Here is a 20,128-nt window from a genome sequence, read left to right on the forward strand (position 1 = left end):
GCAGGCTAGGGACAGGCCACAGGCTCTCGTGCGTTGCTCGTGGTTGCGGGTTTATTCCCAGGTATCGGCTGTGCCGTGTTGTCCTTCCCTTCTGGAAAGTCGCATCTGTGTGTGTGTGTTCCCCTCCCTTTCCTTGATTGTGTTTGCGGAGTGACTGAGCGATTGACATTTCCCTTTAGGCCTCCACAAAGATGGCTGCAGCTTAGCTTTGACTTCCTAGGGGGGAACGGAGGACTTTGGTGCATGCCGCAAAAGGGGTGTTCCCTCTTAGTCCCACGAGCACAGCGAGTGTCCTGTCTCCCTCCCTTTTACTTAGTACTGATCAGAGCCACATGGTAGTTCAGTGGCCGAGGCCGCCCTGTAGCCAGGGCTCGGGCCTGTCCTTGTGTGAGTCCCAAGCCACGAGGCCCCCTGTCCCCCAAGCGGCCCGCCCCGCCTGTAATCAGGTGTGGGGAGGCTGCCGCGTTGCAGCCGGCTGCTTTAGCCATCCAGTTGGTGGGGATGACCCCTCCCTGTCCCTTCAGAGGGTGCAGGTTGAGGTGCTGTTTGTGTGTGAGGTGACCTCCCCGCTCGGTGGGTCGAGGTCGGTCCCTGGGTTCCCAAAAACAAGACGCTGGTGATGTTATGCTGCTGCCGGGCGGGCCGGCCTGTAGCTCAGGCGCTGGCGGGAGCCTCGTGCTCCCCGGGGCTTCTTGAGGAGGGTGGGATGTGGGGGTACCGTCCTGTAGGCAGGGCTGCGCGTACCCCCCGTGTGTGCTTGGTGAGCTGCGTTCTGAGAGACCCCCCCCCGTACTCGGGCGGGAAGGTGGCCCCGGCCTTTCAGAGGCGCGGGGCCGTGAGATGGAATCGGGTCTGTGTTCCCGTCTGCGGTCTTTGGCCGTTTTGCCCCGCTGCCTGGCTTCCGAGAGTTGTTCCCGCCGCTGGGGGGGAAACCGGGCTCTGTGGCTCCAGGGGTGTCGTCCACCCGCCTGTAATCAGGCTCTGGGTGTGTGAGCGCTAGTGCTCTGCTGGCAGGCTGTGTGGGGTGACCGCCCCGTTAGCGGGGTGTGGGTCGAGGTGCCCCGGACTTGGGAGAGAGGAGCCTCCCTCGGCCGTTGGGACGGGGGCTGCCCTGTAATTCAGGGAGCAAGTGTGCCCCGCAGTCCCGGGCCCTTTGCGATGGAGGCGGTGGCTGGGGGTCCCCCGTAAGCGGGGAAGCTGACTCTTTGGCCACTGCTTTTTGTGTGCCCAGCCTCATTTGCCCAGTCCGCCCGCCTCTGTGATCCCCTGCAGCACCGTCTGGAAGTCCGCCGTGAGTCCGAGAGGTGAGAAAAGTTGCTCAAAGCTGTTCTTGCCGTCATGAATTTGGGGGGGGGAGGGAGGCGGAGGGTGTGCAAGTCCTTTCTTGGGCACGTTTTCGGATGTCAAGTTCCTTTATGAGGTGGGGTTTCCCTTTTCCTTCAGTTGTGGGGGCTTGCTGCTCCGCTGGTGCAATGTTCTCCTTGCTTCTGTTTCAGGAGCTGCTGCGGAAGAAACAAGTGGAGGCTGGAGGGACCTTGGTGGCTAGAGCAAGCATGAAGATATTGCTGTTAACTGTCATTTTGTTTTATTAAACATTTTTCTTTTGGAGCCTGAGTTGTCATGTATGTATTGCTTGTTAGCTACTTCTTGTTGCTATGGGCCTTTGAGAATAAAATTTGTTTGCTTGCTTTTTATAATGAGATCTGCTTTTAGTCTCTTGCCTTCTTTGAATTTTGTTATTACGTTCCGTAGCTGTTTGCATGAATCTGCTTCTTAGTGTTCTTAGTTGTTGTATTGTCAGCTAGCCATTTGTTTCTTTCTTCCATGCATAGGGAAGGTCCTTTTTTTGTTAGCTGCAGGTTTTGTTGGCCTTTATTTGGGGTGTAGTGGTTACTGATACCACCCAACTCTTCCCATAATCTGTTCACATCCTTTGCCAAGCTGGCTGTGGTTTAGTTTTTCTACCAGTTAATTTGCCTCACTTTCTGGATCGCTTTTGCTGACTTCTTTCATTGCACTTTTTCAGTGTTCTGCCAAATGCTTGACTTCTCTGAAGTGTTGTGGTTTAATTTGGCAGGTAGGTTAGCCCTATGCAGATTTTGTCTCATGCCCCTGTTTCCCACAGGGTAGGAGTGGAGACTGAGATGAGAGGGAGAGCAAGTAGAACTAGTGAATTGAGTTTTATATGCATTTACTAACGTAGAGTGGAGAAAGGGCGAAGTGGATAATGGCTATGATACGTGTACTCGTATGTTTATGAATAGCAACTGATACCCACGCAATTGCTCAGCTCCCACTGACTGATGCTCTGCCAGCAGAAGTGGCACACCACTTGCGCCAGGGCTATGTACACTTCTCTTTATTAAACATACCTGCTTTATATTCTATCGGGCTATAGACTTCGGTTCCGCAAGTTAATTTGGCACCCCCGATGGGACCTCCTCTGTTCGGCTGCAGGACCAGCTGAGAGAGGGGACGCCTTTGGCGCGCCCCGAGGTTTCTTGAAGGACTCCCTTTCCCCACCTGATCGCTGCAGGAACAGAGAAGAACCATCTGTTGGCAGAACGGGTATGTGTATGGGAAGGGGGAACCCATAAGTCATGAATATAGAAATTCTTGTACATGCCAGGTTACTCTGTCAAGAAATTTAACAAAACTGGAGCTAAGTGTCAAACAATATTGATTGATTAAACTTTAACACAAACTGGTAAAAACAATGTTGTACCCCCAGGAGTCACATCAATCTCAAATAAGACACACTTAGGGGTGTGAGCATTAGGGCCAAAAATGAAGCCCTAAAGAGAAGTTAAAAGCAAGAGCTCACCCAGTCAGGGTAAAGCGTTGCCCTCTGAGGATATGTGACTGTAGAAGGAGAAAATAAATAATTGTGGCTTGTTTTTTCTTTTTTTTTTTTTTTTGTTTTTGGTTTTTGGGTGGTTTTTGTTTTTTTTTTTGTTTGTTTGTTTGTTTGAGTTTAAATTAGTAATTGAATGGGAATCCAAGTACAAAAGTCCAATTTTGCCAAGTTTGCCCAATTTTTGGATAGCAAGTGCTTTAGTTTGGTACAAGAATTGAGGGCAAGTAATAGAAGCGTTGAAGGGATACACTCAGTGCTGGAAAATCCATGCACTTTATTAACTGAGTTAAGGAACGAATAGGTGGAGTTTACCTTCTGGATTTGAAGGATGTCTCTTCTGCCTGGTTTGGCCAACAGAAGCCTGAGGTTACTTGCCTTTGAATAGGAAAGGCCTAATATGGGGAAAAAGAGACTCAGTTAACCTGGACAGCATTACCCAGGGCTGTGTGAACAGCTTAATGGTTTTTGAGAAGTGGTCAATTCATGAGCCCGAGACCCAAGTTCCTCCATCCCAGGGTGGAACTTTACTGCAGCACGTGGATGCCACAGCAACAAAAGGACAGTGTACAACAGACTGAGAGTTTGCTGAGTGTCTTCTTTTACAGAAAGCATAAATAACTCAGCAGCATGTGACGTATTTGGGATATGGGATTACAGCTGGACTTTGAACCTTAAGGACCGCCAGGAAAGAAGCCATCTGCCAAACCCCTGAGCTGCCAAGGAACTCCATACATTTCCAGGAATGACAGGAGGGTGCTCACCGTGGATACACAGCTATGGACTGATGGTAAACTTTGAATAGCTTGAAGTGAATGAGGGATGGCCAGGGTGCCTGGGGGCGGTGGCTGCACTGGTGCACAATATTTGAGAAGCCCAAAATCTACATTGGGCCAAAGGTTACCAGTTATAATATCTCATACAGTGTTTTCTGTATTGTTGACAAAAAGGGGACGTTGGTTCTCACCGCAATGATCCCCAAAGTACCAGGCCGTCCTGGTAGAGCAGGGTGATGTATAAATAATTGTAACTAATACTGTCTACCCAGTATCTTTCCTTAGCAGAACTCCCAGATAAGCAGTATTACACAACTGCTTTGAAACAACTGAAGCTGCACATTGCAACTCCACAAGCCATGAGAATGAGGAAAATCAAAGGAAATATTTAGCAAGTAAAGACCATAGATTTGGTGATCGCAATAAAATTGTATTCCTTCATTTTTTTGATGCTGTTTTTGTTAGAGTAAAACCCTGAAAATCATGTTTTCACTGGAGAAGTAACTCTGCTGGAGGCTGGCAAAACGCTAGAACATGATTCAGCCTATTTCATAAAATACCAAACTTTGTGTCAGTGATTAGCCTTCATTTTGAAAAATGATATGTAGTCCAGTTCACCTGTTTACTACTTGGCCTTATTGTTATATGTATGTATAGAGTACAACTAAATTTCCCTTTAAGAATAAATAAATAAAGATGGCAGAATTAAAATGTCTCCAGTGAAGCACTTTGTAACGTAGCTAAGCAGAACTGGGGAAGCCCCAGTGATTTCCAGCATCATAGGTCACTCTTTCTTCTGATAGCTTAGGAGTGTTTTGATTCATGTCCTATTTTATGCATTGATATATATATATATATATATATATTTCTCATGTAGTTAAATGCTGGTAACAGAGTTCACAAAGGACTGGATTGTGTAAAATGGGATATTTGTTTAGGGACTGACTAAGCTGCTCTTCAGAAACATCCACAACCTGCTTTTTCAGAAGAGTAAAAAGGGCAAAATTTCTCCTGCACCACAAGAGAGCATTTGTTCAACAGTTCTTTTAAATTGTGCAGTACTAAGTAAGCAGTGAAATAGATGACTGTCACTAAACCAAATAGCGGGAAAAAAAAAAACCAAACCCATAAACCAATAAATAAATAAATAAAAGCCTAAAACCAAAGCAACTGACCTTCACGGTGCCCCTATGAACACTGAACTTTGCTAAAAAGAGGAAAAAAGATAAAGAGAAGAATGATGTTTTAAGATGCGGAAGAGAACAGACTGTATGGATGATAATAGGTGTGTGTTTTAGGTGCCAGGCGGCTGAGACGAAGGTGTGCGTTTGTCAGCATTATTGCTGTTGGGTTTTGATTGTTCAGCCATTTTAAGAAGCTGTTTCGGAAGGGATGCGCAAATTTCACAATCATTTGAGTGATCTTATAGAGGTTGTCGAGCCACAGCTCAGAGGGAAAAAAATTGTGTCGCTCATATGCTTGAAAATAAACTTTCTTCCTTGAAATCACATGTTCTCTGTAGAGAACATAGAGTGTTCTGAAGGAACTGCAAAAACTGCCTTTTTAAGCTTTATTTTTATGGATGTAAACGAGAAAGACTGTGTGCTGATACCTTCCTTTCTTTGAAAATGAGCTCATTTCCCTCTGATTTTAATCTGTTGGAGTGAATTTTTTCATTAAGAGTTTCAGAAGGTTTTCCATGAATCTGTAACTGAGTGTGAAGTTAATACAGACTCCTCCTAATGAGAAGCATAACGGTGCTTCACTCATGAGGGTGGGAATTAAATTATCGAACAGAAGAACATGAGGGTTGGACATAGAGAGGTGAACTGAGTAAACAGATATGAAATGTATATAAAGGGTGGAAAAGGAAAAGATGAGGTCCAAGACAGAAAAAAAATTGCCAAACGAAATGTCCAGCAGGCTACAATACAGCATAAATTAGTAATTATGTAATTTCCGAGTGCCATGCACTCTGGTTGGGCTTTGATTGTTTCGAAGGTTAAGTTTATAGATAAGCAACTTAATTTGTACAAAGAGTTACAAGAGGTGCCGCAAGCACCTTCTATAACTGAAAGAAGGGCTTTGAATTCATGCGGTTGGCAAAAGCCGTGGCCTAAAAATGCATCGGAGCCCTTTCAAAACGTTACGATGGGTGTTCCACAGTGAGGATTTCTGTTTGCATTGTACTGTGAAAATTAATATAATGGAAACAGACGTTAGGCACACTCATTTCTCATAACAGTTTCACAAGGCACAGCTTGAAAGCATATTATTTTCACACTGAAAATGTTTTTATTATATATCGTTTATATTGTTTTCAATGTATTACAAAGTTAATTTTCTCTGTCGGATGGTTGCAGATGATGCCTGGTATCTTTTGCTATGTACGGAATCAAAGTAATATTAATAAAAGTAATACTAAGGGCTAAACTGTCCCGGCGTTCTCGTGTGCAGGTAATAAGCGAAGTATCCTCACAACACAACAGGAGGGCTTTAGTAACTGGAAGCCAGATGTTTCGTACGTAGTGTGTGAACTAATTTTGTGCCCGTGATATCTGCCAAAAATGGGATCTTGCTGGTGCTTCTCAACGGTCCCTTTTATCTGGTTTTGAGCGAAATTGTAAGATGTGTTGCTGGTCTTCCCTAGCATACCAGATAATTAATATATTGCAAGTCTGTTTTCTTGTTTCTTCCTGTCTATATATATTACAAAGTGAATATAAGCTGCATTGTAAGGAGATTTTAAAATTGGACTTCTGATTCTTCACTTAATTGTCTTTTTTTTTTTTGAACTAAAGGTACCTTATTCCTTGTCATTTCCTTAGGGATAGTACCTTCATGTATTGCCAGCCTTTCCCGAGGTATTTCCAACAAAGAAACGGGTCTCAGTTTGAACAGTGTACCAGATAACCGGCCCTGCACAGACCTGGACAGTATTCGGTTGTCACCGAGTTCTCTCTGTTGCTCGCTGCGTGACAGCGGGAACAAACCCAGGGCGAGAAGGAAAAAAAGTACCTTCCTTCTCTAACTGCGCGGCGCGGCCACGTGCGCTCCGGGAGAGGGGAAGGGAAGGGAGATTGCGAATGGGTCTCTGTCTCTTCGCAGCGAACCCGGCGAAAAAACCCCGTCCCCTTCCCGACCTCCCCTCAGGTGCTCCCCCCCCCCCAATGCCCATTTAAGGCAGTCCACAGAAAAGGAAAAAATCGTGTCCCCTTAACTCCCGTTATCCCGCACGCTGCTCTGATGCGGAATAGCAGCAACACCAAGTTACAAAACCGTAACATCAATATATTCGTCTCGCACACTTCCAGGCAGGTCGGCTGCTGCCGCTGCCCGTTCCCTTATTTTAGTATTAGGGCTGATGCCCGTTAAGCAGCCACTTAGGTTCCGATTGCCGCACAAGCCCGGAAGCTGGGACTGCAGAGCGACACGAGGACGTACAGCCTACAGCACCAGAGAATTTGGCTGGCTTCCACTTTTCCTGGGAACTCTTTTAATAGTTTTTCAAGGACAATATGAATTTCCAACTCACCATATTAAAAGTCTCAATGGAATAGAAAATTGTGATGGTAAAAGATGAAATTATGGCCCACACCTGGGCAACATGAGGGACCCAAAGCTTCATTTAGATTCTGGATCCTAGCAGAGAATCTGAGGAGATAAGGAATTATGTCATTAAATGTAAACATGTTTTACATTGATTCAAATGCATTCTAATGCATTCTGCTCTGGGTGAGAGTGCAGGAAACTTGCCTTTAGCATCACTTAAAATACAAAGGAGCAGATGTTTACTTGTGCTACAAGGTTACTGTATAAATGGGTTGTGGGTTTTTTTTTGTTTTTTTGTTTTTTGTTTTTTTTTTTCTTTTGTTTTTTTGTTTGTTTGGTTTTTTTTATCAATGTTGAAATATTTTCGTATGTGACATAAACGTTTTTCTGTTTTAAAATATTTGTGTTTTTAAGGCACTTTGATTCACTTTTGTCCTCGCTGCATTTAAATCACGATGCATAATAAAAGTATAGCATGACAAACCGACAAAACAAAGACTACCCTGTATCACTCAGTGACCCCATTTGTACATTTGTACCCCAATCAGCATTAAGATAACAGAGGTTACCATTAAATAATATTTACACAGAGATGACAAAGCTGATAAAGCTCAGAGGGACGGAGGGCTCCATACTCAGTAACAGCCAGCAGATGAGAAATCCCTGAATGTGAATATATATAATCCCACATGTGAATATATTGGGATGAGGCTGAACTTCATATTACCCATCAGCTAGAGAACATATATATTTTTCTTGCAGTAAAGCTGAGAGCAATACATTGTCTCACCCAAATTTGCCTCCCAGTTAACATGAACAAATATGGCAGAAGGAATTTCAGGTGACAATTATGGCGATGAGAAAACCTGGTTTGTTCTCGTTTACAGTCAGAATTTTGGTTTCCTTCACCACAAGCATTTGACTTTTCATCAGGCAGCTCAATGATTTTCATTTGAAGGCCTGAGAGCTGTTATTTTAATGTTTCCAGAGTTATATGTTATTGCAGAGCTGGGTTTGTTGACAGATTTAGTCAAACATTCTCTGTAGAAAAAAATCAAACTGTGTTATCATTCATGAATTAGCAATAGCACTGATTAACAGTCTGTGACCCAGGGAAAGTATTCTCACAGCTAGAAATCCAGGCATTTGAGCTCTAAAGTTATGATCTGCCTTGTTATTCCTGTTCTCAGCTCACACTAAACTTACTTCAGTCTTTCTAGTATCCCATCACAATTGCACTATCTTGTTATGTTTTGAAGGAAATCCTGCTAATAGTTTTTTTCACCCCTCTTAATAATAGATATTGGTATCTGTATTGGGTTTCCACAGCAAGATTTTGGGAGGAAGGGGAGCATCAGGAGAGATCTCTGTGAAATATTAGGGGATGGCTACAATGATTACAGTTGTTTTTAGGCCGCTCTGCAGCACACTTATCCCAGGACCTACAGTATTTTGTTAGCGGAGCTGCTGGTGTAAAAGGAATGTAGGAAAGGACAGAAAAACTGTTGCAGTATAAGCAGGATTTTACAGAGCAGCAGCTATGGATCAAGATCAGCACTTCACAGAGCAGCAGCTGCAGAGCAGGATAAACAGCATGAGAACCAAGGACACCTCTAGGAAAAGAATGAATGGCTCACAGATTTGAAGGGGGGGTTTAGGGTTGTTATTGCAGTAGCTTTTCTCCAATTAGCGTGTGTGATTTTCAAACACCCTCGTCTGTCTGCTATAAAAGTATGGTTTTTGGGGCAATAAAGTCGGAGCTTGTTTATCACTCATACTGAGTCTGCTACCTGCTTTCCCATGCTTAGTTTGGCAGCGTTTTTCCACCCTCAGAACTGGGCAGGGATATGACTTGAGTGAAAAGGAGCAGGGGGAACATGAAGGTTGGAGACGGTGACGTGCCACGGCGCAGCAGGCGACCCACACACGGTTAATTCACCCAAGAGGAGTTACTTCACCAAAGGGACCTCCACTCACGGATGAGTGCCCGCTGAATCAGGTACACCCCAAGGGGACAGCAGCGTACAGGGGATCCTCACTGGAGCAGGAAAAAGGAGGGAGAGGGAAGGAACAGTGGAGAGAAAGCACAACATAATCCTTCACTGTCTGCTCTGTCACAGAAGGATATGAGCACAACAGAGCAATCAAATGTAGGTTTGAGATTTGCTCTAGTATTTATTAAAGCCAGTGCACTTTTAGGTACTGCCAGATATGACAGATCCGTGCTTCTTGTCATCTGTCTCTGCTAGAGTAAGGAATAGGTAGCAGTTAAAGAGATAGTCTTTAATTCTTCTAACTTTGTTCAGAATAATATTTTGAGTTTGACTGAAGTTGTACAAAAATGACAGCCTAGAAATAAGAATTATTTCCCATTGCTGACAGAATTAATTTTTATAAGAGAATACATCAAGAAGACGGTGAGTGTTCAGCAGCTGTGTACACTTATACACTTCCAAATAACCTGGAACCTGTTTCACAACGAAGCCAGAGAATCTGACTTCCACAATAACTGATTACTTTGTGCTGCGCACTGGTAACATGACCTACGTGATATTAAATACCTCGTGTAGGTAAAAATTCACAATAGAGAAGGTTTAAGTCCGGTTTTTCTGCTTTTTTTTGTTTGTTTGTGTACTTGCACAGTGCTACCAATTGTGGTGTTGTACTTCAAGGCAAGTAAGTGGTCTGAATTTTAGTACTTGTTTGTTAGAGCATTAGTTAGAAGAATGTGAAGAAGCTGTGATTGAACACCTGGTGGAAAGGCGAGGCCAAGCCAGGGGAGCTCAGGTGCACATAATACAGATGAGTGACTGGAAGGGGTGGAGCCAGGATCCCCCCCCTCCCAGATCTCATTTAAGGGTTGGCAGCGGAGGAGAGAGCACCTTACTGTAGATTGTGGCCCAGTAGAGGTTTTTTTTGAAGGTAAGCAGCTTTTTTTCTTGCTTTCTGCATCTGTGGCTGCTCCTTCGTTTGGGCTCGCTCTGCTCTGTTGCTGCCCAGGACTTTGTTGTGTTGCTCTTATTGCTGTGCTCTGTATCATGTTGTAGCATTACACACACAGGCCACAAAAAAGGCTAGTCCCTCTCCTGTTTATAATCTCCCTGCAAGTGCTAGAAGTCTGCAATAAGGCCTTTTTCCCTCTGAAATAAAGAAACCCAGTTCCCTCAGCTTTTCTTGATACAAGAGGTGCTGCAGCCCTTTGCTCATTTTCATGGCCTTTCTCTGGACTTTCTCCGGGAGCTCCACATTATTTCTCACGCCCAGGGGCCCAGTCCCATAACTGCAGCTCCAGCTCCATAAGGGCAGAGCAGAGGGGGATGATTTTTTTTCCTGGTGGCTGCCTCTCTTTTGACACAGCCCAGATTACCATAGGCCTTCTGGGTTCTAAGTAAGCACACGCTGTTGGCTCACATGGAACTTGTGTTCCTCCAGAACCCTTGAATGCTTCCCCACAGGGCTGATATAAGGGTGTGTTTTGTTTTTGTGTTTTTTTCCTGGTCTGTGGTTGTACCTAGGGAGGCCCTGACCAAGAGTGATGGTTGGCTGTGTTGAACCTCACTAGGTTCACATGGGCTCGCTTTTGAGGTGTGTCTAAAACCCTTTGGAGGGTATTCCTCCCTTCTATTGTATGAACTGCAGCGCTCTGCTCGGTGTGTTCAGGAAATGTGTAGAGGGTGCACTCAGTCCTGCTATTCATATCATTCAATATGGCATTGAAGATACCAAGGCAGGCCACTGGGGAAAACTGTCCATCACTCTTTTCCCCCTCCTCTTCCCCCCTCCCACCTGGACATACAGCTGAATACAGTGTCTGCTGAGTAGTTCCCCCTTCAGAACCCACTTTCAGAGCTTGGTTTCTGGGGGGATCCTGCTGGGGCCAGGAGAACTCTTATGCTCTTAGAAAGGCATCCTTAAGGAGTTCTTTTTATGTTCTTTTCTAACTCAGAATTTGAGAATATGGTTTTTTTTGTTTTTTTTCCTTGAGAACTTCTTGTCTGTTTCTGCAGGTGGGTGTCATTAACAGAGTCAATCTCAGGTAGGATTAATTAAGATAAGGCTCCTCCTAGCCCAGAATGTATTGAGGCATTAATGCTTTTGGCTGCATGAATGGGTATTTGCCTGGATTTTATTTGTACTTTTTAAAAGATTTAGTAAAGTGCTCTGAGTTTTATTACTGCCATTACAAATTTACCACTGAAAATCAGATGGGTTGGAGACCAGTTAGTTCATGAGGCTACAGGAATTAGTTTTCTTTTAGGAGGTAGATGTTTGTCTTGGCTGAGAACAGAGCAAATTCTTCCCATGGATTTTCTCAGCAAAACCTCAGAGGTGGTCTCTTATCTTTCTTACTGTAAGTCATTGAGAAGAGGGTTTATTGAGTCAGACCACAACTGCAGGCGTGTGCTCTTAAGTTTGATGATCTTACTTTATCAGGCCTCTGTTAAGAACAGAGCTAGGAAAATAGCGTGACGGCACAACAGTCTCTATGGCTGTTTTCCCCAGAGGTACCCACTGGTGAAATAGGTTTTCTTCCTATGAATTTTTTTGACCCATTTTAGTGTGCTTTTGCTATGCTAGAGAAGTTTGTAGGATCTCATTTCTGGGGAAACTTATTGAGAAGCATATAGGAAACTGTTAATCACAGCCTGAACCTCTGATTAACCACCTGAGGCAAGTGTCGGGTCAGTCGTGGGAACACAGGTGGAGGTATCCAGCTCAACTCCACCTCTCCGGCTCTCCTAGATTTCATTTGAGGGCTGACCAGCACTGAGGCAGCATCTCTTTTGGAGACTGTTCCTTTGTGGTGTTTGTGTGACAAGCTTCATCATTTTCCATCTAGACTGAAGGCCTCAGAATTGGTGAGTTTTTTCCTATAGATAATGTCTGGCTATCTTTTTACCACCAGTCTTGTACTATTTATTTTGAGCTATACATTACTATTCTTGTATTATTACACTGTACAAGAAGGATAAGCGATTCAGCTTCCCTTTGGGAAGCAGTTCTGTCTGACGTCTCAAGGACAGGGTGTCTCAGTCTAAATAGCTTATGCCATAACCAGTAAGATTTGCATGACTGTAAGGGAACTGCAGAGTCAGGGCCCAAACCACATAGCAAGCACCTGAAAGAAGAGACCGGGTCAGGCTCGGGAGCACAGGGGAAGAGGATTCGACTGCAGGGAGGCTCCACGTCTCTTTAACCTCATTTAAAGGGTGACTTCCAGTGAGCCTGTGTCATGTTTGGAGACAGATGAGCATTCTTCTTCTCGTGACATCTTTTTTGCTGCAGACCGGTGCAGTTACAAAAAGGAATTCTGTAATGTTGCCCTTGCCTTTTTCTCCTTCTGCTTGTGTTTTTGTGCGTGTTGAGTCCCTAAGAACCTACAAAGTGCTGAGAAAGCCTAAATCAGGTCAAGAAGTTTAAGATCTCTTATTGTCCTTGTAATGTTTTTTTTTTTTTCCCATTATTTAAAAAAAAAAAAAAAAAAAAAAAAAAAAAAAAAGCTTTAAATTAGTTTGACATTAATTGTGTGGGTATGGGTGGAAAGACTTCTCAGCTCTGTAACCCAACTTTGACGTGGAAGGGAGAATACTGTGCATGTAATTACCACAGTTGAGCATAGAAAGTGGAAAAGGAAAAGGTTAATTTTCCACACTTGGTGCCTGTTGAAAGAGTGGTATTCATTGTATACTATTATAGGACAAAGGTTTGATTTTTAAAGGTGCTCGCAGTCTAATGCCATTTGTTCTTGCCAAGCTCACACAATCTAAGGATTAGGGCTTTCCTTTCTGACTTATCACAAAAGAAAATATATATATATATATAAAAGTCCTTTTTTGTCTTTGCTGACAGAGGGATACAATCACAGAGTCTGGCCCTTAGGTTAAAGTGAGGTGAGGGAGAGTTTGTACCCACATTTGTAATGAAAGACAGTTCATTCTGTCTGCATGAATTCTGAAATCTCTCTTATGGACACATGATGACCCCATGGACTTCCATGGTGTGGAAGGTGGTGGTGTTTGTTGGTTTGTTTTTGTTTGTTTTTGGCAGTTTTAAGCTTTATAGCTTAAATCCATCCTTTTTGCTCAGCCATTCTTGGTATGAATGGCAGGCTACACTAATAATGTGAGTATGTAGAAAATGTCATCTGTGAAATGACAGAAAGAGAGGAAAAAATATACAAATTCAGGATAATTAATCAAATTTTATTCCATTCCACAATACATTCATTATATAATATATACATCCATTAATTTCAACTATCTAATACACTGAGTCAAACTAATGTGTAGGAACAGACAAACAAATGGCTAAGCAATGATTTAGAGCCAAACAAAAGAGGCTTCAAGCATTTGCTAGAATGAAATCAGAATGCAAGAGGCTGGGGGACACGCACCAGTCAGACTCCAGGGTCTTCTTTGCAGGAGTAGTTCCCTTAGGCGTTCCTGTAATTAATCAGGATACAGGAGTCAAAGGTAAACATATTCAGTACATTTGCAAGTTAAGCTGAATTAGGAGGAGCCGCAGATTCCTCAGGGGTAGAAAGGCTCTGTAGAGGGATCCGGACAGTAGACAGTACAGCTTGGAGATGAAGAAAAACCGTGCTCTACAGAGGGTTGAGGTATCAGAACAGGCTTCCCCGAGGCATCAATCACAGCCCAGGGCTGACACGGTTCACAGAGCAGGCGGATGCCGCTCTCAGCCAGAACAGTTGAAGTCAGGGCCATCTCACACAGAGCTAGGAGTCAGGTGTCACTTCTGACTGGGTTGGCTTTGTGATTCTGTAATCAAAAAGAAATTTCATTGAATTAGTGGATTTGTTTACCCATAACATTTATCTTGGTAATATTCATTTAAGATATCCCTATGTAAAATAACCCCCCCATTCTGTTTTTCACAGAAAGCAACGCCTCAATCGGCCACTAACATCATCACACACCAGTAAGATTACCTGTTAACTCATTGAAACTCTGTTGCCGTCAAGTCACTAGGGAAGCAGCATCTTAGTTAACTAAGACTCCATTTTCTCTCCCAAATTACCACCATGTTTCATTTTGGTGGCAGCATAAATAGGTCATTAACCAATTGCAAGTGAAACCTATTAATAATTGCAGACTCTCACATAAAGATGTAAATGCTTGTGTGTAATATAATCATGTATGGCAGAACCCCAGTGCAGTTTCATTACTTCTGTTAAAATACAAAATGCAGAGCATAATGTATTTGTATAGTTAGCATTAAAGCTGAGCCTCACTTTGGACAGAGGTTCACAAGAACTAACTTAGATTACATGTTAGATTCAGAGGGTCACACAGCAAAGCACTAGCTCAGTTTACCTAGTGAGAAACCAGAGTTTGCTCACAGTGAGCTCACCTTAAAAATGGAAAGCAAAAGGTTTTTTTTTTTCCTTTGTTTATTTTAAAACAAGGCAATCACCACCACTCTATTGCTGGGACAGCACAGCCACCCATCAGCTCAGAAAGCCATACCAAGTTCATGAAACACTGCTCCAGAAACAGCTGCAACAATACAAACACTCACTGAGCAAAGCAAGTCTGATGCTCAGTCCCTCTGCCATAGATATTTTTTAATATATTTATATATAGATATTTGTTTTATTTGTTACTGATTTATTATTTGTTACTGATCTAAGTCTCACTTTTTCTTTTACAGAACATGCAATGTCAAGTGCCAATTGCTTAAGGGACCATTGTTCTTCCTCTTCACACTCCGCAAGATAAAAACCTTCAGCAGCAAAGAAGCCAGACCAAAGCACAGAAATAGACAGCACATCCATTTTTTATTGAGGTAAGCACTGATTTTCTGTTGTTAAGTCACACACAGACAGGTATCCGCTTCACCGCTAAACCTCGAGTTGCTAAGCCTAGTCCTTCCGCTAGGGGGCAGATATTCTTAGGCGTCCCAGATCCGGCAGCGCTCTCAGGAGAAACAATCTTGCCAAAAAGCCTTCGCGAGCCAATAATTCTGCAAAAAGGAATTATCGCCCGCTTCCCGAGCCACAGAAGTAAGCTTAGTTATCGCTATTTCAGAGTAATGCATTGAAACGAGAAGAACAGAGTTCTATTCTGAAGTTCTTCTTCCCAGTTTTGCTCAAGTAAGATGAAGCAAAAGACACACTATTATAAGGGAGAGCTAGCTTTTCACTAATTCGGGTATTTTTAATTCCCCCATCGGGCAATTACTAATATTCTTACAGAGTAAAACTCTGCCCACAAACAGATAGTTTTCTACATTTTTTTAGTATATTAATATTAGAGTCAGTCTCAGAGAGCTCTCTCAACAGCTTGCACAAGCATTTCCATTTATTTCCCTGTTAGGTTCTATTTTTTCCTCACTAAGAGGAAATGGCAATAATGTTACAGAGAACATGTAGCAGCTTCCCTCCTCTGTAACCACTCAGCCTACCTACACTGTTGATACTGTAATGCATCCATAGCACAGTCAGGACTTATGCCTCTGTGGCATTGCATATCAGTGTATTTCACCTTCAGCCACTTACCCAAAATCTTGTAAACTGTAAACCCCCATAGAACCCCTTAGGCACAGAGCTAAAGTTGTTTCAAAAAGATCTTACCTGAGGCTTGAATTAAACCAAGTCTTCTTCTTCAGCAGGATGCAGAACAGAGCTCCTCCTCACTCAAGCTCCTTCCCTCAAGACTAAGAGCACCACCACTACAAAGGAGCCACTCTGGGCCTCAAGGAAGAGAGGCACCCCCACACCCCACTCAGGGAGCAGCCCCCAAGGGGAAAGAGGGGCTGCCCTCAGACACCCACTCAGGGGCAACACCCAAGGGGACATAGGGGGGGACCCGAGGGGCAGGGGTGGCCCCCAAAAGGGCAGGGCCCAACAACCCCACTCAGGGGTTGCCAAGGGGGCAGGGGAGGGGCCCCAAGGGGGCAAAGGTCGCCCCCAAAGGGGCAGAGGAGGGGCCAAGGGGGCAGGGGTGGAGCCCCAAGGGGGCACGGGGGGCAGCCCCCAAGGGGGCAGGGGAGGGGAGGGGCCCCAAGGGGGCGGGCCCCAAGGGGGCAGGGGAGGGGAGGGGCCCCAGAGGGGCAGGGGAGGGGCCAAAAAAAAACTGCCACTGTGTTTCACCCACCATCCCACCCAAATAAAAAAAATTTATATCTTTTTAAAGATAGTGCAAAACCGGGTCTCTAGCATTATTTCAAGGGGGGAGAACACAGCCCACACTAAGTGACCAGAGCAGTCACCCAGTGTGAGCTGTGTTCTCCCCCCTGGACAAAGTCACAACAACACAAAGACAGAAAAATAAAAAAAACACAAACACCTCCTACCACCCTCTAAGTGAACCCAACTAAAACCACCACCAAAAAAAAAAAAGACCTATCACCCACTATGTGAACCAAACACCTCCACCAAAATAAACAAAAACTTAGCACCCCCTAAGTGAATCTAACTAACACCACCACCAAAAAAAAAACTATCACCCCCTAAGTGAACCAAACTAACCACAAGTCCCACCACACACACAGTGCTCTAAACACACCAGCACCAAAAAAAAAAATCCCCAACACCAAAAGGCACCACACACTAACCAACAAATAAAGGACACTCACCTCACTCCACAAGTGCACCCATGCGAGGCCAACTCTGCTCTTCAAACTACTGCTGAGAAACAGCCGGGTCCCAAGGCTCAATGCTCTGCTGCAATGCTCACCCTGTGAAAAAAAAACAAAGACAATCCTTAAACAACCCCAGAAAACACTCACCAAACTCTCCAAACAGCCCATCAGATATAATAAATGTGTAAGGAATTACAGCATTACATTATATACAATCATTATTTAAGGCAAATAATATAATTGTATATATTATAATTATTATATACACTCACACATTTATTAACACATGACAACCTCCACCACTTCACACCCAACTTCACCTGCTCTGCTTCTCGCTCACATCCGCAGCCTGCTGGCCCCGCACCGTGCCACCTGGGGAGATGACGCTTACGCGGACTGCTCTTCGCTCCCTCGCTTAAGGCTGCGCTCCTTTGGGCTGTCCGTCCTTCCTCGTCCGCCTTGCCTGGAACAAACAGCACAAAAAAACACCATACAAACCTCTGGAGGGCTCGCTTCTGCCTGCTGCCAAAGCGGACGTAGGCGTAGCCCGCTAAGCTCTAGGCAAAGAGCGCTCAGGGGATACCTTAGGGCTCTCTTACCGTATCTCCAAGGTGCTTATCCTGACGACTGCAATACTCTCTTCTCCCTGCTGACAGAAGGACAAAATCGCGCTTCTGAAATTATAAATAAAGGGTCGGGGGTGAAATAGCCACCTGGCTCCTGTCGGTGGAAGAGGAAGGGGCCGCCTTAAGCGAGACTCGAGAACAGAGAGCTTACCTAGCGGATCCCGAACGCTCGCCGCTTTCGCCGCCTCGGGCTGACGAGATGCTCCGCTGCAGCCTCCGCTCGGCCTGCGATAGGAAAAAACTTGTTTCAGCAGCCCTTGAGTGGCTGCACCCTTGCGTTCCCAGAATACGGCCCCATCCCGCTCCCTCTTACCGAGGACGCTGAAAAGCCTCGAGGGGGCTGACGGCGCCTCGACACGGAGAAAGGAGCGGTGATCCCCTCCGAAAACGCGACAGCGGCCGGGCGACGGCGTTAACCCGGCTCCGAGAAGCCGGGGGAGCTCCGCGCCGGCGGCCCGGCTGCCTCCCGCTGCGGGCAGACGGCCCCGAACGGCTCCCCGGAACTCACAGCCTCCTCGCTCTCGTTCGTACCTGAACGACTCACCGTTTCGTGCTCATCTTCACCGGGAGACGTCCCACCGCAACCTGAAACAAAACACAAAGAGAACGTTACAAAAAAACCCCAAGCTCAGAGTCCCGTAACAAAAGCAGCCCCAGCAGCACCGAAACCTGACGAAGAAGCGGAGCCCACGCCGACTACCATCTTCTATGGAATCCCGGATCCCTCTAACAGCTCCCTACGGCCTCCGGAGGAGCTTAAGAGGCGTAGGGGGAGGACCCGCCCCCGGCTGCGAACCAGTCGCGGCTGTGCCCGGGCGGCTGCGCCTCCGCGGCACCTGGGAGTCGTTACCTCGTTAGCGCCGGCCGGGAGCTTTGACAGCTCGACACGCGGACTTCCGATCTGAACTAAGGATTTGAACTGCCATTTCAATTCAAGTTTGTAGTGCGCTTGTCCCCACTTCATTGTGAGACTCATTAATAAGTGAAATCATTGTGCCTCATTCAAACGACTCGCTTTGCGTCTCACCACACCCTTCCAAAGAATGTCCCCGGCCTTAACGCTTTCCAGCGGCCTCTGCTTCGTACTGTCTCTACTCCCCTTTCCTTCCCCCATTCATAAAAAAAAACAACCAACCAACCAACCAAACAAAACAAACAAACAAAAAAGATGTGTTGAACCTGTGAATACTTTGGACCTGACCCAGAAAACGTGATCGAAGGCAGCAGTGAAAACATGGCAGCGGGGATGTGACGGATTCCCCGGTGGGTTTGCGATGCGCTACAGAAAATTGCTGACCGGTAAAATGTGAAGCGTAGCTTTGCGAGCGGTTCCGTACGGTGTCGCTTGGGATTGCGCTCGTGTGTCGCAAACATCAGCTGGAATGCTTCCAGTGAGATTGCAGTTGTCTCCAGTAAAGGACACGGGTACTCTGTAAAGACTGCTGTATTCAAAGACACTTTCAATGGTGGTTTCTTTCTTAATCGAAACTCCCGAAAGTTGGACTCCGCTCATTTTCATGTCTACGATGGTAGAAGTGTGAATGTTTTTATTGCACGCTGTTACACGTGTATTTTACACAGCCATCGGCAGCATCAGACGGGAAAGCAGGGAGATCTGAACGTGCGGAGTGAGGTGGGAGATCCCGCGAAGGACACGCGAAACGTCGCGGTGCTCTGCGGGACGAGCGTCACTTCGGGGACGGCTCCTCTCGCGGCCGAGAAAAGTCCTGACGCTTACTCGGACGCTGTATGCGAGTTGTTATGGGAGACAAAGAGAGTCGTAGCGCGCAGCTTACGACTCTTGCTGTGAGCTGTCGCTACTTTAAGAACGCTCGCATCTTTTAATACACGCGACCGGGATTGTTACCCAGGGCTTAGGGCGCAACGGGACGCGCACGAGGGAAAGCGAAGCTGCTGCCGAACTACCTGTCGCTTAGATCAAAGCGGCCGTCTGCTCGGCTACGTTAAGAGTGGGACTTGTGAGTTAATAGATTTTATAAGAACAAGACGAAGAGCTTTCTAATGCCAGGACCCTAATATTTATTCCAGTGAAGAAAATAGAAGCTAAACATGATATTTCTCTCCATCTGGGTGAAATCCATCCGTCTGCACAGTCGTCACTTCGAAAGCGAGCTGAAGGTCTCTCGCTTCATTTCTTTTAACTGCCTCTTTTTACGAAGCAGCGCCGTCAGAGCTCCGTCACAGCTCTAAACGAACGGCCTGAGCGAACGGGGTTGCTCGGCGGAGGTGGACGAAGTGGGCGCTGGCGTACGGGTTCCGCGCCCCGCTCGGCTTGAGCGATCCGCGTTTCGTGAACTCGGGTGAGACGGAACAGCGCGGGGCCGGTTCCGATAACCTATCGCAAGTTATTTCCGACGAGCTGTCGCTGTTTCTCACTTCCAGAAACGGGGTGCAAAAGGAACTGCGGAGCGCACGGGCCCCCTCGTGGGGCAGGGCACGGCCGGCCGAGCGCAGCGCGAAGCCGGCACGGAGCGGCCCGGCGGTGCGGCCGCTCCCTCCGCCCTAGCCGGGGCTGCGCTGACTCCTAGCGGGGCTCCCGGCCCCCCGCGGCTCAGCGCCGCCGCCCGACGCTCTCCCTCCGGCCCAGCCCGGCTCGCCCCCCCTCCCTGGCTCGCCCCCCCCCCCCCCGACTCGCCCTCCCCCCGGCTGCTGCGGGCTTTCCTGGCCGCGCTCGGCCCGCGTCAGCCGTAACGGAT

At 46.0% G+C, this 20,128-nt stretch overlaps 1 long non-coding RNA gene across 4 annotated transcripts; it reads right to left on the reverse strand.

Annotated features, from left to right (window-relative positions):
- Positions 1 to 16,779: 16,779 nt before the first annotated feature.
- Positions 16,780 to 18,130, reverse strand: LOC140255127 (uncharacterized). 4 transcript variants are annotated; one of them, XR_011904400.1, is made up of 6 exons: positions 18,081 to 18,130; positions 17,943 to 17,996; positions 17,563 to 17,636; positions 17,385 to 17,434; positions 17,106 to 17,248; positions 16,780 to 16,881 (listed from the first exon to the last, which is right to left on the reverse strand). It is a non-coding gene; the product is annotated as an uncharacterized lncRNA (long non-coding RNA). The 4 variants fall into 4 exon arrangements; XR_011904399.1 differs by having other exon boundaries at positions 17,385 to 17,431; positions 17,725 to 17,996; XR_011904397.1 differs by having other exon boundaries at positions 17,725 to 17,996.
- Positions 18,131 to 20,128: the final 1,998 nt, after the last annotated feature.

Source organism: Excalfactoria chinensis, chromosome 7, assembly GCF_039878825.1.
Source record: "Excalfactoria chinensis isolate bCotChi1 chromosome 7, bCotChi1.hap2, whole genome shotgun sequence".
NCBI classification, from domain to species: domain Eukaryota; kingdom Metazoa; phylum Chordata; class Aves; order Galliformes; family Phasianidae; genus Excalfactoria; species Excalfactoria chinensis.